The sequence below is a fragment of the Amblyomma mixtum genome, chromosome 7 (assembly GCF_055824585.1).
Source record: "Amblyomma mixtum isolate Tamu chromosome 7, ASM5582458v1, whole genome shotgun sequence".
NCBI lineage: Eukaryota > Metazoa > Arthropoda > Arachnida > Ixodida > Ixodidae > Amblyomma > Amblyomma mixtum.
The window spans coordinates 40,745,936-40,773,487 of record NC_143018.1 but is presented as its reverse complement, the minus strand read 5'-3'; the positions used below and the strand labels follow the sequence as shown (position 1 = coordinate 40,773,487).

General features: G+C 45.2%; 1 long non-coding RNA gene across 1 annotated transcript in view; it reads left to right on the top strand.

Moving 5' to 3' along the window:
• The window catches only part of LOC149335772 (uncharacterized), a 33,084-nt gene extending 6,356 nt beyond the window's left edge, over positions 1–26,728 (top strand). Inside the window, exon 3 of the long non-coding RNA XR_016284540.1 lies at positions 26,357–26,728. This is a non-coding gene — a long non-coding RNA (uncharacterized LOC149335772). The remainder of the gene's footprint in view (positions 1–26,356) is intronic.
• The last annotated feature ends 824 nt before the right edge of the window (positions 26,729–27,552 follow it).

Genomic DNA, 27,552 nt, shown 5'->3' with positions numbered 1-27,552 from the left:
GGAAGAACTAGCCGAACAGGGAGTAATAGCAGCCCGACGAATAACCATCCGGAGAAACAATGCTGAAATCAAGACCAAACATATTGTACTAACTTTCAATAGCACAACTCTGCCTGACTCCATCCATGCCGCATACCTCCATTGTAAAGTCCGCCCATACATACCGAATCCGAGACGATGTTTCAAGTGCCAGCGCTTTGGACACAGCATGTTGGCCTGCCGAGGCAAACCCACTTGTGTCACATGCGCAGAAGACGCACATACAGAAGAAAGATGCGAACGCACACCAAAGTGCATCAACTGCAATGGCGCACATGGCGCGTACTCCAGGTCGTGCCCAGTCTGGAAAACAGAAAAACAAATCATAACTTTGAAGACCACAGAAAACCTGTCCTACCTTGAAGCAAAAAAACGCGTCTCTTTCCAACAAAAAGGGACATACTCTGAAGCGGTGACGCGGGGACCGCCGCCGCCTTCAGTTTCTGTCGGCACACAGGTCGATCCGAAGGACCTGGGGACGACAACCAAGTCCCCACCACAGAAGTCGGTGACACAGTCCACAGGGCTGAAAATTTCGCGGCAAGACCACGCGATCCTCGCCGGAGGCCCTCAGGCCCCACTTTCAGCAGCGGCATCCTCGGCGACAGACACCCAGAACAGCTCTGCTGAACTGGACCTGTTGCCCCACCCCTCTAAGAAGGCAACTGCTGACCCAAGAGACTCTGCCCCTGGAGCAGAGCATGATTCACTATTGCCAACAAAAAAGACGAATGCGAAGGCCACGGGTCATCGCAAACAAGAAACATCCTCCACGTCCACCGTGGAGGAGATGGATGTCAGCGAAAGTCCGCTGACATCTAAAACACACGTATCCGCGGATTCTCCGCGGAAATCCGGCGCCACGAAAGTGGCGATGGATACAACTCCTGGTTCGCCACCGCTGCAGCGGCGGCGAGACTCCCTAGAGAAAAAAGGGAAACCACGAATCACTGCCCCTGAGAATAAGTAACTTTCCCCAATCCCCAACTTATCACAATGGCGTATCTAATACAATGGAACTGTAGAGGTCTACACAGAAACTACACAGACATAACCGATACGCTCAAAACAATGGCACCTACAGCTGTGTGCCTGCAAGAAACGAACCTTGGGCCACAGCACACAAACATCTTAAAAAAATATAATATTTTCCGGAAAGACCGAGTACAAGCTAGCCGACTCTCAGGAGGCGTCGCTATCATAACGCAAAGCGATGTCCCTGCAAGAGAGGTATCATTAAAGACGAACTTAGAAGCGGTCGCAGTAAACATCATTAGCCATAAAACAATAACAATATGCTCTGTGTACATACCACCACACAACACAATAGCCATGCATGACATAGAAGAACTTCTGGAACAGTTGCCAGAGCCATATGTAATAATAGGGGATTTTAACGCACACTCCTCATTCTGGGGAAGTGAGCATACTGATTCCAGGGGTCAGCTCATCGAGGATTTTATTCTTTCGAATAACATTTGTTTAATGAATACGGTAAAAGCCACGTACTGCTGCCCCAGCTCTGGAAAAATGACCTGCCTCGATTTAGCATTTGCATCACCATCTGTTTTTAATGATTTTATTTGGGATGTTTTAGATGGCTCCCGGGGAAGTGATCACTTACCTACGGTTTTAAAACTAACATCAGCTACATTCGTCCTCCCTACGAAGCCACGGCGATGGAAAATTCACCTCGCCGATTGGGCACTTTTCAGAACGAAGGCCACACTAGAAAAAGAATATGCCGAAACCCTTACTATAGAAGAACTAAATGAAAAATTTGTCACATGCTTAATATCTGCAGCAATAGAAGCCATCCCACAAACATCTGAAATTTCACGAAAAACACATAAAGTTTGGTGGTCAATGAATGCTCAATGGCTAAAAAGCAGCAAAACAAGGCTTGGGGCAACCTTCGCAGATATCCCACTGCAGGAAACTTGCTCATCTTCAAAAGGGCTAGAGCCAAAGCACGATACATTAGACGCACCGCAGAAAGGGCATCATGGCAAGAGTACATATCCTCCATAAACAGCGCAATATCATCAAAGAAAATGTGGGAGCAGGTGCGGAAATTCACAGGAAATTTTACTCCGTTCACATTTCCAATGCTAACAACACCCGGTGCTCAAACAACATTAGAAGAGCAGGCCAACATATTGGGTGAGCATTTTTCCACAGTTTCAAGCGCATCCAACTACACACACACATTTCAAAAGCACAAAACAATAGTAGAAAAACAAAGCCTGCCCTTTGGAACATGCATACATGAAGACTACAATCAGCTTATTACCATGCAGGAACTAAACACAGTACTAACATCCGGTAAAATGACAGCACCAGGCCCAGAAAATATACATTATGCCATGCTTGCTCACCTCTCTGAGGCTGCCATAGAGGCTCTCCTAAAATTTTTCAATAAAATATGGATGAGTGGAGAAATCCCCCAAGCATGGAAAGAAGCAATCATAGTACCCTTTCTAAAACCTGGCAAACCACAAACTAGTCCCACCAGTTACAGGCCAATAGCACTAACTAGCTGTATAGCAAAATCATTCGAAAGCATTCTAAACATCAGACTAACCTTCATACTTCAGTCCCAGCAACTTTTAGATATACACCAGTGCGGTTTTAAAAAGACAGGTTCCACAACCGATCACCTTGTACGCTTTGAGAACACAGTCCGGGAAGCGTTCATCCACAGCCAACACTGTATCGGAGTCTTCTTTGATCTGGAGAAGGCTTACGATACCACGTGGAGGTTTGGTATCCTCCGTGACCTAGCGGACCTAGGTATCCGCGGCAGGATGCTGAGCTGTTTGAGCGATTTCCTGACCAATCGAACGTTCAGAGTCCGCCTAGGCGCAACCTTCTCCAAGACTTTTATCCAAGAAACTGGAGTGCCCCAAGGGTGCATCCTCAGCACGACCTTATTTGTCATCAAAAGGAACTCCATAGGAAAAGTAATCCCAAAATCGATAATGTACTCAGTTTACGTAGACGACCTCCAAATAGCATGCACGTCTTCCAGCATACCTACCTGTGAGCGGCAAATACAAATAACAATAAATAAACTGGCTACCTGGGCAGATAGAAACCGATTTAGATTTTCCCCTCAGAAAACAGTAGCGGTTCTGTTCTCTTTGAGACGAGGCCTACAGGCCGACCCCACACTATATTTAAACCAAACCCCACTACCTGTCAAACAAGAGCATAAATTCCTAGGGATAACTTTCGATAAAAAGCGCACTTTCTTGCCACATATAAACAGCTTCCCTGGCCCTCAATGTGCTGAAAATACTATCAAGAAAACGCTGGTGGTCTGATAGAGCTTCCCTGTTACATATATATCGTTCTCTGGTTCGCTCTAAGTTAGACTATGGGTCCGTAGTATATGGCTCAGCAAGACCGTCCTACATAAAACGACTGGATCCTGTCCACAATTTTGGTTTAAGGTTGTCTTCCGGTGCTTACAGAACTTCACCAATAGCAAGTCTGTATGTGGAAACTAATGAACCTTCCTTAGAAGATCGAAGAACAGCACTAACTTGTACATACATCTTCAAAATCCTTTCTCAGCCCAAACATCTCTGTTACCCAATTGTCACGAAATGCCCATCCCGAATACTCTTCAACAACAAGCCCCATGCGATTAAGCCGTTGCTCTTGCGCTTCGAAGAAAAATGTCAAACTCTGAACATACTAAACGAAATCAAAAATATTGCCCCAAGACACGAAGCGCTACCACCGCGGTACACTCTCCCCACAGTGTGTGACGTCACACTAACACGCCTCAGGAAAACCTGTACACCACACGACCATATAATACAAGAATATCTAGCACTACAAGATAAATACAGAAACTACACGTCATTTTATACTGACGGGTCAAAAACTCATGCTCATGTAGGAAGCGCAGTAATACAAGGAGAAAATAAAAATGCAGTACGACTGCCGTCTTGTGCTGCAGTTTTCACCGCTGAGTGTTATGCCATTTGTGTTGCGGTACAGAAAATAACAAATGAAAACATCAAAAACAGCATCATTTATACAGATTCACTGAGCGTTCTTACAGCATTAAAATCCAAAAATGCCACGGAGTCACTGATAGGAAGCATCATACACAACATAGTAAAGATCACAACACAAAAACATGTTATAAAATTCTGCTGGGTTCCCAGTCACGTTGGCATTAGGGATAATGAGAGAGCCGACATGTGTGCTGCACTAGCCGGAACCATGGAAATAAAACATGTGATTTTGCCTCCTAGGGATTACATGAAGTTAGTACGTAGCAAACTAAGAGCCAAATGGCAAGCCTCTTGGGAAAATGAAGGAAACAACAAGCTGCATACTGTAAAGCCCATTTTAAAAGAATGGAAATCATGCCGCCATGAAGATCGTTTTATCGAAGTAATTTTATGTCGTTTACGCATAGGTCACACACACATCACCCATAACTTCTTATTAACAAAAAAAGACAGACCTCTGTGTGAAATGTGTGGTGAGGAGCTCACAGTAAATCACATTTTAATTTCTTGTTCGCATCTCGAAGTACTTAGAAAAAAGTTTTTTAGGGCATTTTACAATGAACACATTCCATTTCATCCCGCATTGCTTTTAGGCGAGCAAACACTTGTCGAGTTTTCACTTGTTTGTAAGTTTCTAAAGAAAGCCAATGTTTTAAATCTATTATAATGTAACCTCTGTACACTTGACATAACATCATCTAACCTTGTGTTTGGCGCATGATAGCCATAGTTGCTTATGCGCCATAAAACCCCATATAACGTAACGTAAGCTTAAAGGGCAGCTGCACCACTTTTTGAGAATTTCGCGATGTTCAAGTATTCAAATCTATATAGGCTGTAGGTAAAGCATGCCAAGTTTTTTTGCACTAGCATTTAAAATGGTCACGTAATCGACGATTGAATTTTGCGCTTCTCCTCAAAGCACCAAAGGAGTGCGGGGAAGTTTAGCGTGACGTCACAGAAGGTATGATTTCAAGTTACCGCTGCCGTCAGCCACACACTAGCGTTCCTTGTTGAATGCTGCCTAACAACGATCGGAGGGCATTGCCTTTGTCGACGTTGGTTTTTCCTTCAAATTGGGCGTGTATGCATTGAAAATGTACCGATACCTTCGATGACGTCATCATGCCCCCCCCCCCCCCCCTTGGCGTTGTGCTCTGCGGAGAAGCCCGAAGGCCGTCGCGATTTTAATCGGCGATTACTTCACCATTTCAAATGCTAGCCCAAAAGGACTACGCATGCTTTACCTGCAAGTTTCACACATCCGACCCATTTAAGCTCATCAATTTCTGAAACCAATGCAGTTGCCCTTTAACGACAACCGGTTATTTTGCTTTCGTATTACATGCCGTGCCGAAGGCCATTTTCTCCTCTTGATTTCGACTGGGATGTCCTTAACCAGCGTTTGTTCTTTCACCCACTTCGCCCGCTTCCGATCTCTTAACGTTACATCTATGATTTTTCTTTCCATAGCTCGATTCGTCGTCCTTAGCTTAAGCTGAACCCTTTTCGTTAGCCTCCACGTTTCTGCCTCATAGGTGAGTACCTGTAATATACATCCGTTGTATACTTTTCTCTTGAGGGATATTGGTAAACTACCATTCATGATATCTGAGAGAGCCTGTCATATGCGGTCCACCCCATTCTTATTCTTTCAGTTAATTCATTTCATTTATTGTTTTCTTAAACGCCTGAAGGCATTACATAAGGGGGGACGTATTGTTGAAACGGCGTAAGGCGATGTGAACATGCATAACAAACAGGAAATCAAACGTGCACACTCACATGGCAAGGGCTCCAACCATGACAGGATTCGACAACAGGTGATACACCACTCTTGCAAGACAGATTAAACAATATTTGCTGCAAAGTGCGCTTATGCGACCAGGATCTGTATGAGATGAATTTTTATTTTCTCCCGGAATGTTTTGTGATCAGTGCATGAAACGATGTCGTTAGGCTGTGAATTCGAGTGTTCTCGCGTTGGCAAAGAATGGGTTGTTGTAAGCATTCGTGCGGGCACCCTATGCGTGCTATCGGGTTTCCGTGACTGAGCCGTAAGGACGTTCGTAGTGACGTGGTTAATAGAGTGTGTCGTGTTCTCGTGCTATGACAAATGTATTGAGTAATCATAGGCGGGAAACGACAGGGCGTGACTCGGAGGGACTGCTTGAGGGCGGTGACGCCGGTTTCTCTTGAGTAACATGAAGTAATGAACCGAGCTGCACGATTTTGGATCGATTCCAAATCGACGGTGAGATATGATTGCCATGGGTGCCAGATGGATGATGCACACTATAATTTTGGCCGTACAAATGTTTCGTACGCCAGCTGTTTTATGTTAGGGGATGCAGATTTCAGATTACTTCTCTGGCAGCCAAGTGTGAGTGAAGTATCGGAGCAAATAGTTGTGATGTGGTGGGTGACCCATGAAAATGATGGTGCGAGATGTACACCTAGGTGATTATAAGATATTGCAGCGGTGATCGGCACTGATGAGATACTGTTAGTGTGCACATGCGATATGGTGGGTTTGTGAGTGAAGGAAAATGATGTGCATTCAGATAGATGTAATGGCGCTCGCCATTTTTCGCACCATGATGCAATAACGTCAAGGTCCTGTTGCAAAACAAGGTTATCAGTCGGGATATTCATTGCATTATAAATGGCGAATCATGCGCGAAGACTCTTAATTTGCATTGAATGTTAGAGGGTAGGTCGTTAATGTATATTACGAAAAGTAATGGTGATAGGCCGGCCCCTTGAGGAACACGTGATGTTACATCTCGTAAGGGTGACTACAGGTTTTCTTACTGAATTCGATCCTAGTGCCAGTGGAAATAATCTACGCGCTGACTGATATAATCTGCGTGCCATGAATTTAATCTGAGTGCAAAACATTTAATCCACGCGCCAGCGTATTTAATCCAAGCGCCAACTCAAACAATGCGAGCGCCAACCAATTTAATCCCAATGCCAACGCAAATAATACGTGCGCCAGATGTTTTAATCCAGGTGCCAATCAATTTAATCCACACTCGAAAAACGAATGCTGTAGAAGACTCCAAAGCATAGAACACGAATACCAGGAATAAAGATTAGGTAATTTTTCAAACCATGCGATGCCTAAGCGAAGTGTCCACATATTGCATAGCTTTCATCAATATTATAACCAACACTACTTTGATACAAGTGTTTTAAAGCGCCGTTTAAAGCGCACAATATCAGCATTGAAAAGTTGCACAGGGGCTCAGTGCTATGGCTTACTGGCTCTTTATTACGACCATAGAACGGAGGACGGCACAAATGCACACACTGTTTATAATGTAACATTGAATCCACTGTCTTCAATAAAAGATGCGATTATTTTGTCAGATAGTCAAAGAAAGTGTTAATAAACCGTACTTTAGATTAGCCCTACGTAGTTTCGTGTGAAAAAAAGGTACACAGCCAATGATGGAAAGTTCCAAAGCAAAAGGCAAGTTTTGCGCCTCCATTTCTTGTGGATTGTCGTCTGCTTTTGCAAAATATGCTAGGACAACAGAAAAAGAAATAGATATGTGCACTCGTTATAGAAATCTGTGAACTTTCTTTTTCAAGAAATAAGATTTATTTCTCAGGCACGCAAAAAAGCATTGTTAAAAACACAGAAGAAAAGGAAGTTTCAAAGCAGACGGCTTTGTGTGTGCCGCATTGTGGCTACATTTGCACAACGGAGTAGAGCCGGACGGTGGTGGTACGCACTCGTATACTATAAGCAGGTGATAGTGTACCACTTTTCTTACATCTCGCATGGACATTAACGCGCAGTATTTTCTTCCATGGAAGCCGATGAGCCGTGCTCTTAGGTCCTACATTAACACTTCTTTTTGGGCAAGTTGGTTCATATTTGAAAACTTTAAAAGGGCGCAAACACACACGACCACAAAGTACAAGAGACGAGACACAAGCGCCGCTTGTGTCTCGTCTCTTGTACTTTGTGGTCGTGTGTGTTTGCGCCCTTTTAAAGTTTTCTTAGGTCCTAATTGGACACCGAAAACGAGGACCGCCATTCAAGCTCCCAGATGCACCAAGAAGAAAGAACAGCAAAGTCTCTGAACATGACAGGGCCAGAATTCTCGATGTGTCAAGGCGCGGAGGAGATGTGAAAAAAAATGGCAGACACGCTGGGCATCAATTTAAAGACAGCAAGATCAATTGCAGCTACCGATAGAGAGGTGTTGAAGAAAGGCGGAACGTCGAAGAAATTCGGAAATGAGGTTGTAGCGGCTCTCAAAATTATTATGGACAACCACCCTGCTTTCACTCTGAAGCAAATAAAGCAGGCGGCGGAAGAAGAATTGCCCGGAATTGCCATCAGCACAAGTAGCATCGATCGTCTACTGGATGCGCACGGCTACTCTACGAAGTTGGTGACTCAGAGGCCGATCGACCGCAACAGAGATGACGTGAAACGCACCCGCAAAACATATGCGCAGTGGCTGCAGTGTGAAGGACCCCGCTTGTGCAGGTTTTACGTTGATGAGACCAACTATAACATATGGTGTTCAAGGAGCTTCGGCCGTGCGATTAAGGGGCAACCTGCGGTGCAGACGACGACTGGCACCAGAGGCGCAAACCTTAACATTATCGCCTGTATGTCAGCAAATGGTGTCATACATTGGACGGCTGTCGACAAGGTTCACTGGGTCGTGTTTAACGAATTTTTGAGTTATATATCAGCCCGTGTCGAAAGTGAAGAGCCTGGTTCAGAAGCCGTTTTTATTTTTGATAATGCTCCCGCTCACAGCCAAGCGGAACAGGCAATCCTGGCCAGTCAGCTGCACTCAATCAAGAGGTTGCCTCCTTACAGCCCATTTTTTAACCCTATAGAGGAAGTGTTTTCGAAGTTCAAGTCTGAAGTCAAAGCTTTCCTCAGCGAGCGGAGAGACTTGGCGCTCACCACTCCGCCCGGACTGACTAAAAGGGAGCATCGGCGCAGTTTATTGCTCGACGCTGCTCCACACTGTATGCAGCAAGTACAGCGAGTAGAATGCGCTGCTTTCGACCGCCATAACTTTTCTTTTACACCAGCAGCTTTGCGTGAAGATGACATGTAAAATGTGAGATCACACTTTGCGCCACGTAATGTCCTACAGAAAATAAAACTGCATTTCAAAGACGGCCCCTTCTGTGCTTGTATAAACCTAGATTGTTAACACCGCTATAAGGCAGCCGCCAGTAGCTATTCTTGACCTAGGCTGTAAGCTCCGGTGTAGCTTCTCTCACTTTCCGTTCTAAAACTAAATAAACCTTGAAGTGAAGAACCGTTCCTCCGGTTCTGTGACTCGTCCCACCTAGAATAACTCTGCATTACACTGCTACCTTTGTTTCTGCTAGTGGTGTTGAATCTTTATCACAGCCTCCCGAAAAAATTCTGCACCGGTTGCATGAAAACAGTATAAAGGCCGGAATTGTAACTAGCATGCAGATTCAGCGCATAAGACAACCCATAATCAGCAGTGCTTACCCAACTAATTAATACACGACAATCACAAGCCTCAAGAGTTGCATAAAATACTGAGGTTTAACAGCTGCTAATGGCTCTTTGATGTTGCAAGGTATGCGAAGAAAACGAAATAGTGCATGAGAATGTGACTCACAGGCTTGCATGGTCTCAGAAATTATCTTAACTTCGCTTTATTTATTCTCTGTTCGCATTTATTCGCATGCGGATTAAATTGGTTGGCACCCGGATTAAAACAGCTGGCGCTTGTATTATTTGCGTTGGCACTGGGATTAAATTGGTTGGCGCTGGATTTGTTCGAGTTGGCGCTTGGATTAAATACGCTGGCGCTTAGATTAAGTGCATGACACTGAGATTAAATTACATAGCAGGCAGATTATATCTGTCGGCGCTCAGATTATTTCTGCTGGCACTAGGATTAAATTCAGTGGGAAAACCTGTAGATGTCATTTGCGGATTTGAACTTCGAGCGCTCTTTTAAAAAAATGTTCAAGCCAGCATAATTAGATTGGTAGGAATCCCGAGGCACGAAAGTTTCGCAAACAGACGATGATGAGATACGCATTCGAATGCCTTCGAAAAAGTCTAAAAAGATTGCATCTGTCTGGAAGTTATGGTCCATGTCCTTAAGTATGTGTTGGGTGAACACGGCCAGCTGTGTTTCACGTGAAAGCGATTTCCTGAAGCTATACTGATGCGGATAAAAGAGGTTAATTGAATCTAGGTGGGACATTGAGTTTGATGCTATAATGTTCCCTAGAAGTTTAGAATTTATGCTAGTAGGGGATATTATATGATAGCTGGGCATGCGCAATCACCTGTTTTGAAGATGGGAACAATTTGGGCTATCGTACGATCATCAGGAATACTTCCAGTGTGCAATGATGGGGTAGATATTAAACGTCTAATCTAATCTAATAAATCTAATCGAGCCGATTATATTTATGTCTATAGGGTAGAGGATACACCAGAATTTGATGGGATTTGTTCTGAGAATAGATATAACAAGCCAGGAGATAAAAATTTGTCTTCCCTTTCATGATCCGGAATAGCGGTCACTACGTGACCTAGGTAGACGTATTGCCTTACCATAGTACACGTTTCTTCCCTCCTTTATTACTTCTATTTCGGCGAGGTTCGGGTGTCTATCGAGACGTCAGGAAGTTAGAGCGGCATTTCCGTTCCTCAAAAACGAATGTTTTTATGCTGCGGAAAAGGTAACACTGGAAACTAGGCAGTTTTTTCGTGTAAGCTGGCCCTTGAGTCCGTGAAGTGTGCTGGGAAATCCGCGAGCGGCAGAAGGCCGAGTGTGCACTTGAGCACAAATCCGCTAATGCCAATCAGCTTTCGCAGATTAATGCGCTAAGCCGGCAAGCTTAGCGCGAGGAACCTTTCAATCGAAAGCCTTACTAGCTCAATTACGATAAAAACGGGCGGCGTATATTTTTTTATTCAGTTCTGATACTCCCATGGCCCACAGGGCATTATTGATTTGAGCGATACATAGAAACAAAAAATTCATTGGTTACAGGAGGGCATAACGCATACAGCAAAAAAAAAAAAACCACTACTGTGACACAATGAAAGATAATCAAGAGGAAGAAATGGGCTTGGGCAGGGCATGTAATGCGAAGGCAAGATAACCGCTGGTTCTTAAGGGTAACAGAGTGGATTCCAACAGAAAGCAAACGTAGCAGGGGACGGCAGAAAGTTAGGTGGGCGGATGAGATTAAGAAGTTTGCGGGGATACAGTGGCGCCAACTGACAAACGACAGGGTTAATTGGAGAGACATGGCAGAGGCCTTTGCCCTGCAGTGGGTGTAGTCAGGCTGATGATGAACTGGCGGAAATATGTCAGTCGATAAACCGAAGCACGAGAATGAATACATATGCCAAGAGGAAAAAATTCACACAAGGAGGCAAATTGATATGAGAAATATAATAACGCCATTTGTGCAAATGTTGAACACTCAGATGGGCACGTTATAGAAGGCTATAATGTAACAGAATGCATGGGTACAACCAAATGAAACGCAGAATAGAAAAATTCAAAAATGACTATGGTAAGCAATCATATACTGACATCTTCCTCTTGAACTCTTCAATCTCATTTCCGAGTAAAACTTGTGGTGGAAGGTGGTTCCACGCCGACGATGCATTTGGAATGAAAGAATTAATGCATATTGTTGTACAGCACCGGGGAACGCCAACTTTGCATGATCGATCAATGTGGGGTGAACCATATGTGCGTGGTCAGTGCATCTCGAAGAATTCAATTCATCCTGTAAATTTTGAAGAAACAGACACATGAGTGATACTGCCCTGCTAAGGAAAAGAGGGGTTAGGGACAATTATTTTTTTTATTTCATTGATCCTCGACAGCCCGTCATAGTTACGGGTGATAAGACGGGCAGCTCGGCTCTGTACTGCTTCCAGGTCATCAATAACATCATCAGCCTGACTACGGCCACTGCAGGGAAAAGGCCTCTCCCATGTCTCTCCAATTAATTCAAATAATCATAAATTACTTAGGCATTCTCCATTAACTCTTATCCCCAACTGCTCCCACTTCAGGCCCCAGAATACCTCCTGTAAACAGGCAGTGAATAGCAAAGGCGAGATCATGTCTCCCTGCCGGACACCCTTCCGTATTGGAATTTTATTGCTGACTTTATGGAGGACTATGGTAGATGTGCAATCGTTATAATTATCTTCCAATGTTTTCACATAAAACTCTTCTACACCCTTAATCCGCAATGCCTGAATGACAGCTGAGTTTTCTACCGAGTCGAATGCTTTCTCGTAATCGATGAACGCTATATATAGGGGCAGGTTATATTCTGCGCATTTCTCTATCACCTGATTGAGAGCGTGAATATGGTCTACCGTCCAGTATCCTTTACGAAAGCCTGCCTGATCATTTGGTTGATTGGCCCCGCCGCGGTGGCTCAGTGGTTACGGCGCTCGACTGCTGACCCGAAAGACGCGGGTTCGAATTTCGATGAAGGCGAAATTCTAGAGGCACGTGTACCGTGCGATGTCACAGCACATTAAAGAACCCCAGGTGATCGAGATCTCCGGAGCCCTTCACTACGGCGTCCCTCATAGCCTGAGTCGCTTTGGGACGTCAAACCCCAATAAACCAAACCAACAATTTGGTTGATGTAAGTCTATGGTTGTCCTGACCCTATTAGCATAACAGAGTTAACATATTCGAATTTAGCGCGGACACGTGACTTGTACACAAGAAGCTTGACAGGTGCCGGTGCTAAATAAAAATTAAATTTCAGATGTCCAAGCATGCGGTTAGAATGACGCCGAGATGTTTGTAGGATGTTAGGGGTGTCAGAATAGAAAAAGAAATAAAATAGGAAACGTAGCATGAATTTCTGCGACGCAAATGTGCATTACATTACACATAGCCGCGTTAAGCGTCATTTGCCATTGCGAACACCAATTAGAGATAGGTATTAGCTTTGCCTGGAGTGATGGAACGTCGTCTGCAAAGAGTCCTATTGAAGATGTTACATTTTTAGGGAAGTCGGTAATGTATAGAAATGCATTAGTGTGCGTGCAGTGGCACATGGTACGAAAACTCCCAACAATGGCAAGAAGAATAGGGTAGCGTCAAAACAGAAGCTTGAAAGAACGCGAACATTAATTCATAGCAAAGGAGACGTCAAGGACTTGAAAAATTACAGGCTGGTCAGTTTACTGTCCGTTGAATATAAGGTATTTACTGAAGTAATCGCTAATAGTAGGTATAACCTTAGATTTCAGTCAACTGAATGATCAAGCAGGCTTTTGAAAAGAACACTTCACACAGACCATATTCATACTATTGATCAGGTGATAGAGAAATGAGCAGAATATAACCAAACCCTATATATACCGGGTGTCCCAGCTAAATGTAACCAAACTTTTAAAAAAGGCGAAGTGTCATAGTCTAGTGAAACCAACTGAGAGTTGTTCATAAGTCGCGTGGCCTAGTCTTGAGCATTTCTTCGCCCTTCAAGGTTAATTAATTAGATAAGTTTAATTAGCTAACTTTTTAATTATTGACTTCAAGAAGAAAGTGTCAATACAAAAGTTTTAGATCACCTCGAAAAACCGCTAGTAGTGCTGTTTCTGTCAAGTTACGATTTACGTAGATTCATTTATTGGCATTAAAAGAAAGTTGTCACGTGACCAGCTGCTCGCTCACTTCTCTGCCCCAATGTGACCCAAAGTCTCATCGAGGAGAGGACTTCAGAAAAAATGGATTTTATTCTTTAAGGCGCGTCTTGGGACGTTGAAGTGGCACAGTTGTCATGTGGAAGCTTTTCCTTATTGTGCGGGTTATGGTTAAAGGCTGGTAAAAAAACTGCTTTACGTAAATATTACTTTGCTGCAAATGTCTCAGTAAGCTGTTTCTCAAAGCGATCTAGAACTTCTCCATTGACACCGTGTTCCTCAAGTCAATAATTAAAAAGTTAGTTAATTAAGCTTAACTAATTCGACAACCTTGAAGAACGAAAAAATACTGCAGACTAGGTCACGCGACTATAAACAACCCTCATTTGGTTTCAGACGGCTAGGCCACCGTGTGTTTTTTAAAAGCTTGGTTACATTTAGCTGGGACATCTGGTATATCGCGTTAATTGATTACGAGAAAGCGTTTGACTGAGTGGAAATCTCAGCTGTCGTGCAGCAATTGTGGATTAAGGGTGTAGAAGAGTGTTATGTGAAAATATTGGAAGATATCTATAACAACTGCACAGCTACCGCATTCCTCTATAAGGTCAGCAATAAAATTCCAATAAGGAAGTGTGTGAGGCAGGGAGACACGATTCAGCAAATGCTATTCACCGCCTGTTTGCACGAGGTATTCCGATGCCTGATTTGGGAACAGTTGGGGATAAGACAGGGTTAATTTGAGGCACATGGCAGAGGCCTTTGCCTTGCAGTAGGCGTAGTCAGGTTGATGATGAGGATGTATGAGACCAAAAATGGCTCAGAATACGGTTCTGTGAGCAGGAAGTTAAAATTCGAGAATCGTAAGTCATTAGCATACATAAATCAGGCGGTCATTCCAGGCGAACTCAGTGTCAAGTAAGGCATCCGAACATTTAAAAGATGAGCCATACGGAACCAGCGAGCGAGTGCAACAGTAGTGGAAGAGTTAAACTTTTTTCAAATGATTTTGGAAAGAGATAAGCTGTTTTAGAGACGTTCACACTAACTGCATTTTGCATTTGGGAGCTTGCGACTGAGAAGCGGTAACCTTGAGTGGAGTGTATGCAAGTAGTATCCGATCCACAGATGTCACTGCCTTCCTAAGTCACCCAGGAGATGAAGTGAAAAGCATGATCAATGAGTTAGACAGTCAGTGTAGAACGGGTCATGAGTGGATAATAACTAGAAGAATAAGAATGGGGTGGAGCGCTTATGGCAGGTTTTCTCAGATTATGAATGGCGGTTTACGAATATCCCAATTGGTACAAGGCGCAAGGGTGGACAGGACGAACGAAGAACGAACACGGACAAGGGGGGGGGGGGGATAAATGAAAAAAGAAAAAAATTACCGACGATTACGTTACTTCCTAATGCGAAATTTGAGCGCAGCAAATAAGCTGTTTCACCTTTTCGATAGATTGAGGCAAAGAAATCGAGCAACACATGTATGCGCTATCACAGAATTTTTTTTTTAGCAGACGGAGGACTTCCATCGGTCGTCTCGCTCATGGCCCAGAAAGAACTGGCAGATAAATTCGCAGTGGCGAACGGCAGCGGCAATTTCGGCTCGGGCGGTGCACATATACAGATCCGCCGCCACCGATCTGGCTCTCTGATTGCCACCGCACAGGGGTTGCATTGGAGGAGGAGCGAAGAAAGTAATTAAGTTCGAGCCGGCGCTTTGACAACCGGAGACTCGCAGGAAGAGGGGGGAGGGGGGCGGCGTGTACACCCAGCGGCAAACGATGGGGGCAGAAGCGCGCGCAGCAAGCGGACAACACGATAAAGGGAGGAGGGAAGAGATAGCAGCGACTGACTGATGCCGCTGACGCCGATAGTGAGTCAACCCCAGCTGCGGATGAAAGGGGGGCGGAGCTGGTTACGAGGCCGACGACAACGACAACACCGACGCCGACGCGAAACCCAGGAACGGACGCCAAAGAGCTGCGCTCTAAAAACTTTATTGTAAGAGAAATTCGGGGCACGACCCAGGGTCCCCGCACGACACCACTGCACTCAAGTGTTATGATCCTAAGGTCGATAACACTGGCAGCCCAGCCAGGTCTCCCAGTCCTCCCATGTCTTGAGGTTCTCTAGGTCCCACGAGGGAGGGTCCGCCGGGCAGAGGCGAATGGTTCTGAGCATAGGGAAGGAGTGAAGGGAGAGAGTGTGTAGTCTGTACCGGAGTGTTGCTTGTTTGTTATCTAGGGAGGGGTGGGGAGGGGGCAGAACTGGCGTGAGGCCCTGTAGGCCTACGTCAGCACGCTGAACGAGTGCATGCGCTTCTCTGTGAATTCCCGATCCGAGACCACCTGAGCCCGGTCTAAAGAACCTCCGGCTAAATGGTTGGCGGCCTCGTATCCGGGATTCCCGGAGTGCGCAGGCACCCATATCAGCTCCATTTGGCGGGGTGGGGGTGCATCGGGCGAGTCCAGTATGCCAAAAGCAGGGACTTAGACTCGGTATCGAGCAAAATTTACAATCGCAGTTTTCGAGTCACTTAAAATGTACCGGGCTTCCGTGCGGGTGATATCAAGCGCAGTGGCTGCTTCCTCTGCAGCCTCTGGGGAAGTGTCTGGAGGGAGAGGTAGTGTGAGGAGGCCACCACACCCGCTGTCGCTTCATCATCCGTGCAGGCAGCGTCCACCCATACGGCGTCTGGCTCGGAGCCGTACGCTCGATGGAGTGCCATCGCACGTGTTCTGCGGCGCTGGTCATAGTGGGACGAGTGCATATTCCTCGGAGCTTCTTTCGCTGTTACTTGAGACAATGGGACGGTCGGGACGGTTTGGTTTGTGAATTTTCGAGAGGAGGTAGAACCGTGCGGGGACTGGTCTGGCCGGTGTCATTGCTTTAAACATATCCTGGGACATCTTTTGTTTTTGAAGGAGAGATGTTATCTGATTGTTAACTTCGAAGTCTCCTATGGGGTCGCCAGTGAGTTCAGTGTAAAAGTGTTTATTTTGGAATTGTCAGAAACCTTCCTTTAAGTAATCGGTCTTGTCCTTAACAACGATAGCGTCGCCTTGGTCCACAGGCTTGAAGACTTAAGGGGTTGTTGTGGGCTGCTTTTGGTTTAGATTTTGAATATGATGATAGGAAATGCTATTGAATACCAGTGATGTATACATATGTAAATGTTTACCTCTGTGTTTGGCTGGAATCCATGATTTGCCGGGTGTCCCTGGTACGTTCATTTCACGGTCTGTTTCGCGGTTTTGGAAACACTCACGCAGGCGTAAGTTGCATGCGAACTTATCTGGATCCTGGTATAATTGGAACTGACTAAATTTCTCCCGTCATGGGGTAGAAGGTTAGACACGTAGAGAGGAACTCATTCCGATGATTTGAGTGCCAGGCTGGATACGTTCACCATGTTATCAGATCTAATGGAAGACTCGCTATTAATAGTCGCGCAGTTCTTCTCAGGGCTGACGTGTTTCTAGTAGGAGGCAGGGAACGGGGCACTGTTGTGACACCAGCCTGCCTGGGTTTCCTAAGTACTTTCGTTCTTCGAATTTCTTTTCCTTAATTATTTCTGTTGCCGTGAGATCCGGTTAGCGACGGGTATGCTCCAATTCGATTGTTTTTCGTTGACTGTGCCGTATAAGTAGGTCTGCAATGCATACTGAACGGTTGCGTAGAATACCTCTCCACTCAGGCTTCTCGTCGGCATTAAGAGCGGGGTTAGTTGCAACCGCAAACCGTTTGGTACGTTTCCCTCTCATCATCATCATCGCTCAATCTTGTCTTCGGAGGCGTGGCCGCCATTCTTGCAGATTGTGAATAAGGGTATTTCACCTAAGACTCTGCACAGTTTTAAGAATATGCTCTAAGCTAGAGGAGGGCTTCTACCCGACAGCACCTCGTGCCGGCAATAAGAGGGGGTTGCATAAAAAAAAAAGAAATCTTGTCATGCCAGCCGTTTGCCGCGGAATGTTCCGGATGGTGTCATAGGATTCAGCGCGTCGTGCAGCATAAACTCACTATTATTACTATCAGTATTGATCGATTAAGCAGTTGAAACAATTTTTAAAAAATGCAAAATCTGTTCAAAGGTGCCAAACTGACCAGAATGGAAAGCCTAACCAACTATACCGGGTGTTTCTTTTAGAAGGCCCAAAATTTAAAAAAAAGGTAAATTGCTTTAGATTTATTTTAGCACTGGGGCTATACTGGAGGCTACGGCGGGCGCCAGGCAAGAGGAAAACTGCTTTAATTAGTTAGCTGATTAACTAAATATGTTAATTAACATTTCTAATTTTTGTTGTAGGGGCTATGTTGTATTCGCAGAATTGGAGATCGTCCTCTGAACAGTCGAACCGAGAAAAAACAATTTCAATTAAAAATTTTACACGCACGTTAAGAGGCGCGAAAAATTCAGCCTGGTAGGCATCTTCACACCGTAACGCAGCGGCGGGAGCGCCTCTGACGTAGTTCACTGCGCCCTGCGCTATCGCTGCTTATCTCGCTTCGCTCCGCGGCCTCTCGGAATGCCGCATTTGTTTTTCAGTCCCGGACTGTCCGGGACTACTTGCGGACTCGAGTCCGGTATTTGTTTTTCTCGGGCAGCCCGAAAGCTCCGCCCACCTGCTTGCATCGCCATAGCAACGCGTTCGTTTTTAACCTATGGCAGTCCGCGGGCTGCTTGGGGCTGCTGAGAAGGCAGCAGACGATAGCTGCGCGCCGCGCTGGCAGCCATATTAAGTTAGACTCCGTGTGCATTTTGAGTGCTTTCGTGTCCCTGGAGGTCGATATCATGCGTTAAACCTTCACATGAGCTCCGTAGCTCCTCTCTGAGCCATCGCAAGACTTTTTGTTCTTGCATCTTCGTTTATTTTCTTGAAATCCACCGCACACGGACGCGCGTATTGTTTGCTCGTGTCGTCAAGAGGTTCTTGTTCGCTTGTTTTGCCACATGCTGTCTGTACGCTTACCTGAAAGCATCGCAGGTGAACCACTCGTTTACTGGAGCAGCTATAGAGCTTGTTGTCAACATTTTTGCGGAGGCTTTCGTCTATCCGCCTTTCCGCAACGAGTTGGGCTACTTTGTGCGAACTTCGCCGCAAGCAGTAGCGGCGAGCATACCTCCGAAGCTGAGTTCTGTAATGCACCTACGCTAAGCTGACAGTACAGTCTTTAAATCGACTCAGTATCATGATCGAGCGCACGGCGTTGCTTCGGCGTCGTAGTGGCCGTGGCTTGCATCGTCTGCTAGCAGATGACAGCGTCCTTGTACGGTAACCGAGGGGGAGCCCGACTCTGGCGCCGTGTTCGAAAGCAGCCTATGGCAAGTAGGTCATGTGACCATGACGCATTTCCTGTCCGAGCGGAAGCCGAGACCTGCCAGCAAGTAGTCCGGGACTGGAAAAACAAATGCGGCCATTGACACAAAGTGCAGGGCGGAGCGAGCTACGTCACAGGCGCTCACAGACGCTGTGTTACAGTGTGAAGCTGCCTACCAGGGTGACTTTTTCTCGCTTCGTTACGCGCGCAAAACATTTCTGCATGAAAACCTTTTTTCTTGGCTGGACTGTTTGGAAGACGATCTACAATTCTGCTAATACAACATATCCCCTAAAATAAAAGTTAATTAGCGTATTCAGTTAATCAGCGAACTAATTAAAGTAGCTTGCCTCTTACCTGCTGTCCGCCGTAGCCCTCGGTATAGCCCCAGGGTTAAAATAAATCTAAAGGAATTTACCTTTCTTTAAAAATTTTGAACCTCTAAAAAAAAAAACACCCGGTATGCTATCGCGCCACCTTCAAGATGGAGCTCAAGTGTCCTCTGCAATATTTTATTCGGCATCGGAGTGTTAGCTTTCAGTATCAACCAGCATGCTGCTGCAGGTACCGTAGAAGTCCGCAATAGCAACCAAACACTGACAAGAAATCCGAAAGGCACCACGAACACTTTTTTTTTATTGGACGTTTTGTTTATCATGAACGTTCATGGAACGAAACGTCCAGTAAAAAAAAAGAGCGTGTGTACGTGGTGTCTCTCGGACGTCTCATCAGTGTGTGGTTGCTGTGGACTTCTGCGGTGCCTGCAGCAGCGTGCGCACTCCTCCCGCGAATGCGGAATGATGAGAGGAAAAAAAAAAGAGAACCGTCCTCCCCCGGGGAAACCTCCGCAGGAGCAACGGGCATCCGCCCTCTGGATACCCGGGGGACAGCGAGAAGAAGAGCTGTGCTTTTAAGCACAGATCCTCCCCTTGTCCTCCACACACGGCGGCCGAGCTGTGACGCTGGTGGGACCACCAGGCACCGTTTTTTTTCTACAGCGATCTGCTGTGCCGGCGCTGGGAATCGAACCAACGTCGGTGGGGATATTCGCCCAAGCATTGCCAACTGGCGCGCTAACCACTCGGCTACCGTGCGGCTCTGGCTTTTGACGGCGTCGGCGAGTGCTGATAGAAGGGAAGCGAAGCAGGCCGAAACTGAGCATGCGCGGGGGGGGGGGGGGGGGATGCGGTTATCGCGAGATCGGGCGTGCCAGCAGAAACATGTACGCGTCGAACGTGGAGCGGCCGCACTAGTGTGGAAGTGCGATACCGCGTGGGGCACCAGCCCCGTCATGGTATTTCGTCCGTGCAGATGAAAGAGAGTTGGGAATGCGAAAGCCGCAACCTGAAACTCGATTGGTGCCATGTAAGCGTTGATGGGACCAACATGGCACGGAGTACATCGCTGTACACATTCAGCCAAAGCGTTGAAGCACTGTGTACTGTTTATTAAATATAATACAGATTTTTGGCCCTTGCAGCCGGACCGCAGCGGAAAAAATATCGCGAGAAATGAACGCTCACACGTAACCGTGTTGCACTAACCCAAAGAGGCAACAAAACAGGAAAAGGGCAAATTGGTCGAAAGAGACCAGTTACACTGTCCAGTGTCTGAAATGGAAAGTGAACAGTGTGTACTGAATATATGGGACACATCACACTGTCTAGTACCTCAAATGAAAAATGAACAGTGTATACTGAACGAAAGAGACCAGTTCCACAGTCTAGTGTCTGAAATGGAAAATGAACAGTGTATACTGAACGAAAGAGACCGGTTACACAGTCTAGTGTCTGAAATGGAAAATGAACAGTGTATACTGAATACATGAAACCCATCACACTGTCTAGTACCTCAAATGAAAAATGAACAGTGTATACTGAACGAAAGAGACCAGTTCCACAGTCTAGTGTCTGAAAAGGAAAATGAACAGTGTATACTGAACGAAAGAGACCGGTTACACAGTCTAGTGTCTGAAATGCAAAATGAACAGTGCATACTGAATACATGAAACCCATCACACTGTCTAGTGTCTGAAATGCAAAATGAACAGTGTATACTGAACGAAAGAGACCGGTTACACAGTCTAGTGTCTGAAATGCAAAATGAACAGTGTATACTGAACGAAAGAGACCGGTTATACAGTCTAGTGTCTGAAATGCAAAATGAACAGTGTATACTGAACGAAAGAGACCGGTTACACAGTCTAGTGTCTGAAATGCAAAATGAACAGTGTATCCTGAACGAAAGAGACCGGTTATACAGTCTAGTGTCTGAAATGCAAAATGAACAGTGTATACTGAACGAAAGAGACCGGTTACACAGTCTAGTGTCTGAAATGCAAAATGAACAGTGTATACTGAACGAAAGAGACCGGTTACACAGTCTAGTGTCTGAAATGCAAAATGAACAGTGTATACTGAACGAAAGAGACCGGTTACACAGTCTAGTGTCTGAAATGCAAAATGAATACATGAAACCCATCACACTGTCTAGTACCTCAAATGAAAAATGAACAGTGTATACTGAACGAAAGAGACCGGTTCCACAGTCTAGTGTCTGAAAAGGAAAATGAACCGTGTATACTGAACGAAAGAGACCGGTTCCACAGTCTAGTGTCTGAAAAGGAAATTGAACAGTGCGTACTGAACGAAAGAGACCGGTTCCACAGTCTAGTGTCTGAAAAGGAAAATGAACAGTGCATACTGAACGAAAGAGACCAGTTCCACAGTCTAGTGTCTGAAATGGAAAATGAACAGTGTATACTGAATACATGAAACCCATCACACTGTCTAGTACCTCAAATGAAAAATGAACAGTGTATACTGAATACATGAAACCCATCACACTGTCTAGTACCTCAAATGAAAAATGAACAGTGTATACTGAACGAAAGAGACCGGTTCCACAGTCTAGTGTCTGAAAAGGAAAATGAACAGTGTATACTGAACGAAAGAGACCGGTTCCACAGTCTAGTGTCTGAAAAGGAAAATGAACAGTGTATACTGAACGAAAGAGACCGGTTCCACAGTCTAGTGTCTGAAATGGAAAATGAACAGTGTATACTGAATACATGAAACCCATCACACTGTCTAGTACCTCAAATGAAAAATTAACAGTGTATACTTAACGCAAGAGACCGGTTACACAGTCTAGTGTCTGAAATGCAAAATGAACAGTGTATACTTAACGCAAGAGACCGGTTACACAGTCTAGTGTCTGAAATGCAAAATGAACAGTGTATACTGAACGAAAGAGACCGGTTACACAGTCTAGTGTCTGAAAATGAAAATGAACAGTGTATACTGAACGAAAGAGACCGGTTCCACAGTCTAGTGTCTGAAAAGGAAATTGAACAGTGCATACTGAACGAAAGAGACCGGTTCCACAGTCTAGTGTCTGAAATGGAAAATGAACAGCGTATACTGAACGAAAGAGACCAGTTCCACAGTCTAGTGTCTGAAATTAAAAATGAACAGTGTATACTGAACGAAAGAGACCGGATACACAGTCTAGTGTCTGAAATGCAAAATGAACAGTGTATACTTAACGAAAGAGACCGGTTACACAGTCTGGTGTCTGAAATGGAAAATGAACAGTGCATACTGAACGAAAGAGACCAGTTACACAGTCTGGTGTCTGAAATGGAAAATGAACAGTGCATACTGAACGAAAGAGACCAGTTACACTGTCTAGTGTCTGAAATGGAAAATGAACAGTGTATACTGAACGAAAGAGACCGGTTCCACAGTCTAGTGTCTGAAAAGGAAAATGAACAGTGTATACTGAACGAAAGAGACCAGTTCCACAGTCTAGTGTCTGAAATGGAAAATGAACAGTGTATACTGAATACATGAAACCCATCACACTGTCTAGTACCTCAAATGAAAAATGAACAGTGTATACTGCACGAAAGAGACCGGTTCCACAGTCTAGTGTCGGAAAAGGTAAATGAACAGTGTATACTGAACGAAACAGACCGGTTCCACAGTCTAGTGTCTGAAAAGGAAAATGAACAGTGTATACTGAACGAAAGAGACCGGTTCCACAGTCTAGTGTCTGAAAAGGAAATTGAACAGTGCATACTGAACGAAAGAGACCGGTTCCACAGTCTAGTGTCTGAAAAGGAAAATGAACAGTGCATACTGAACGAAAGAGACCAGTTCCACAGTCTAGTGTCTGAAATGGAAAATGAACAGTGTATACTGAATACATGAAACCCATCACACTGTCTAGTACCTCAAATGAAAAATGAACAGTGTATACTGAATACATGAAACCCATCACACTGTCTAGTACCTCAAATGAAAAATGAACAGTGTATACTGAACGAAAGAGACCGGTTCCACAGTCTAGTGTCTGAAAAGGAAAATGAACAGTGTATACTGAACGAAAGAGACCGGTTCCACAGTCTAGTGTCTGAAAAGGAAAATGAACAGTGTATACTGAACGAAAGAGACCGGTTCCACAGTCTAGTGTCTGAAAAGGAAAATGAACAGTGTATACTGAATACATGAAACCCATCACACTGTCTAGTACCTCAAATGAAAAATTAACAGTGTATACTGAACGAAAGAGACCGGTTCCACAGTCTAGTGTCTGAAATGCAAAATGAACAGTGTATACTTAACGCAAGAGACCGGTTACACAGTCTAGTGTCTGAAATGCAAAATGAACAGTGTATACTTAACGCAAGAGACCGGTTACACAGTCTAGTGTCTGAAATGCAAAATGAACAGTGTATACTGAACGAAAGAGACCGGTTCCACAGTCTAGTGTCTGAAAAGGAAATTGAACAGTGCATACTGAACGAAAGAGACCGGTTCCACAGTCTAGTGTCTGAAAAGGAAAATGAACAGTGTATACTGAACGAAAGAGACCAGTTCCACAGTCTAGTGTCTGAAATGGAAAATGAACAGTGTCTACTGAATACATGAAACCCATCACACTGTCTAGTACCTCAAATGAAAAATGAACAGTGTATACTGCACGAAAGAGACCGGTTCCACAGTCTAGTGTCGGAAAAGGTAAATGAACAGTGTATACTGAACGAAACAGACCGGTTCCACAGTCTAGTGTCTGAAAAGGAAAATGAACAGTGTATACTTTACGAAAGAGACCGGTTCCACAGTCTAGTGTCTGAAAAGGAAATTGAACAGTGCATACTGAACGAAAGAGACCGGTTCTACAGTCTAGTGTCTGAAAAGGAAAATGAACAGTGCATACTGAACGAAAGAGACCGGTTACACAGTCTAGTGTCTGAAATGCAAAATGAACAGTGTATACTGAACGAATGAGACCGGTTACACAGTCTAGTGTCTGAAAAGGAAAATGAACAGTGTATACTGAACGAAAGAGACCGGTTCCACAGTCTAGTGTCTGAAAATGAAAATGAACAGTGTATACTGAACGAAAGAGACCGGTTCCACAGTCTAGTGTCTGAAAAGGAAAATGAACAGTGCATACTGAACGAAAGAGACCGGTTCCACAGTCTAGTGTCTGAAATGGAAAATGAACAGCGTATACTGAACGAAAGAGACCGGTTCCACAGTCTAGTGTCTGAAAAGGAAATTGAACAGTGCATACTGAACGAAAGAGACCGGTTCCACAGTCTAGTGTCTGAAAAGGAAAATGAACAGTGTATACTGAACGAAAGAGACCAGTTCCACAGTCTAGTGTCTGAAATGGAAAATGAACAGTGTATACTGAATACATGAAACCCATCACACTGTCTAGTACCTCAAATGAAAAATGAACAGTGTATACTGCACGAAAGAGACCGGTTCCACAGTCTAGTGTCGGAAAAGGTAAATGAACAGTGTATACTGAACGAAACAGACCGGTTCCACAGTCTAGTGTCTGAAAAGGAAAATGAACAGTGTATACTTTACGAAAGAGACCGGTTCCACAGTCTAGTGTCTGAAAAGGAAATTGAACAGTGCATACTGAACGAAAGAGACCGGTTCCACAGTCTAGTGTCTGAAAAGGAAAATGAACAGTGCATACTGAACGAAAGAGACCAGTTCCACAGTCTAGTGTCTGAAATGGAAAATGAACAGTGTATACTGAATACATGAAACCCATCACACTGTCTAGTACCTCAAATGAACAGTGTATACTGAACGAAAGAGACCGGTTCCACAGTCTAGTGTCGGAAAAGGTAAATGAACAGTGTATACTGAACGAAAGAGACCGGTTCCACAGTCTAGTGTCTGAAAAGGAAAATGAACAGTGTATACTGAACGAAAGAGACCGGTTCCACAGTCTAGTGTCTGAAAATCAAAAGAACAGTGTATACTGAACGAAAGAGACCGGTTCCACAGTCTAGTGTCTGAAAAGGAAAATGAACAGTGCATACTGAACGAAAGAGACCGGTTCTACAGTCTAGTGTCTGAAAAGGAAAATGAACAGTGCATACTGAACGAAAGAGACCGGTTACACAGTCTAGTGTCTGAAATGCAAAATGAACAGTGTATACTGAACGAATGAGACCGGTTACACAGTCTAGTGTCTGAAAAGGAAAATGAACAGTGTATACTGAACGAAAGAGACCGGTTCCACAGTCTAGTGTCTGAAAATGAAAATGAACAGTGTATACTGAACGAAAGAGACCGGTTCCACAGTCTAGTGTCTGAAAAGGAAAATGAACAGTGTATACTGAATACATGAAACCCATCACACTGTCTAGTACCTCAAATGAAAAATGAACAGTGTATACTGAACGAAAGAGACCAGTTCCACAGTCTAGTGTCTGAAAAGGAAAATGAACAGTGTATACTGAACGAAAGAGACCGGTTACACAGTCTAGTGTCTGAAATGGAAAATGAACAGTGTATACTGAACGAAAGAGACCGGTTACACAGTCTAGTGTCTGAAATGGAAAATGAACAGTGTATACTAAACGCAAGAGACCGGTTACACAGTCTAGTGTCTGAAATGGAAAATGAACAGTGTATACTGAACGAAAGAGACCAGTTACACAGTCTATTTTCTGAAATGGAAAATTAAGAGGGTATACCGAATTCATGATATTCATTACACTGTCTAGTACCTGAAATGGAAAATGAAGAGTGTATACTGAACGAAAGAGACCAGTTACACAGTCTAGTGTCTCAAATGGAAAGTGAACAGTGTATAATGAATAAATGAAACGCATCACACTCTGTCTAGCACCTGAAATCCTACGAACTCCTGCGAATTTGAAGTGGTCTCTCGCGATGGCACTGCCGTTGCAACCTTGTGTTTCTTGCAGTAACTTATATCCTGCTGTCCCTTCGTGCAGGTGTGAAAGAGCACTCCACGCTGGGTAGTGGCCCCACCACGACCAATGTCCACGCACCTCCTTGTCCTCGGCCTGGGACTGAAATCTCCGCTCCTCATATCCGTGCCACTGCCTGCGAGGGTGGAGATTACATATGGTCGTTACAACTCCGATGACGCATTCCTCATTCAATGCACGTGACACTGCCATTATTAGTACGGCAGCATCTCTGTGCGGTAGGCCACGCACATGCCAGAAAATGTCTGCCATTCACGAATCATTAATTACCAGGAGGTTACATACGTTTCGCTCACAGAAACAACGCTCCTTTGCGCGCGCCATTACCGACAGGTCCCTTCCCGACCTGTCAATCTCACCGATACGGGGCACCAGGAATCCCAAATGTAACAACCCTCCAACGCTTTTGCGTGCTACTGTATATGTACAGGTGCGGCCAGAATAATACGGAGCACGCGAAAGGCGGCCAAGCTAGCAGAAACTGCATCTAAGCGCCACCTATCGGCACAACAAAGACACCCCTGGCTATCGGCGCGCAGCGAGAGTGCCTGCCGCCGAGCCCCCCTCTTTGCTGCAACCCTGCCGCTATCTCTGCGGTGGCCGCGCGGACTGAAGGGCCGAGATAACACGCAATGCCAAAACGGCCGTCTTGCGCCCGTTTGCAGCGCGCGCCGCTCCTCGATGCGAGAGACGGGACAACGAAGCGCATGGCGCTGTCAGCACAGTATCAGTCGATCATAGAGCAAGGGATTGCATGCTATATGCTGTGATGTTGATAGGCCTGCGGAAAAAGCGGGTCCGTGCTACCGGCGCCATCTCGCCGCGAGCAAATTAAGATAGTTCCTGTCGCCACTGCTAGGCAGCGCGCATAAGCACGTTTCCGCTGCTCCGCGACCCTTCCTGCGCTCCGTATTATTCTGGCCGCACCTGTACGCTAAAGCATCCCACAAGTTTTTGGCTTGCGCTTCTACACCTACAACAAAGCCATACCCGTTCAAAAGGTTCCCGGCCATCTTGCCTCGCCGCGCGGCTACCTTTTTCACCGCCGAACAATCGCACCGATCGTGTTTCAAGTTGCGGCTTTGGCATTCCGACCTTTCTTTTATCTGCACGGACGAACCACCATGACGGGGCTGGTGCCCCACGCGCTATCGCACTTCCGCCCTAGTGCGGCCGCTCCACGCCCGATGGCGAGATAA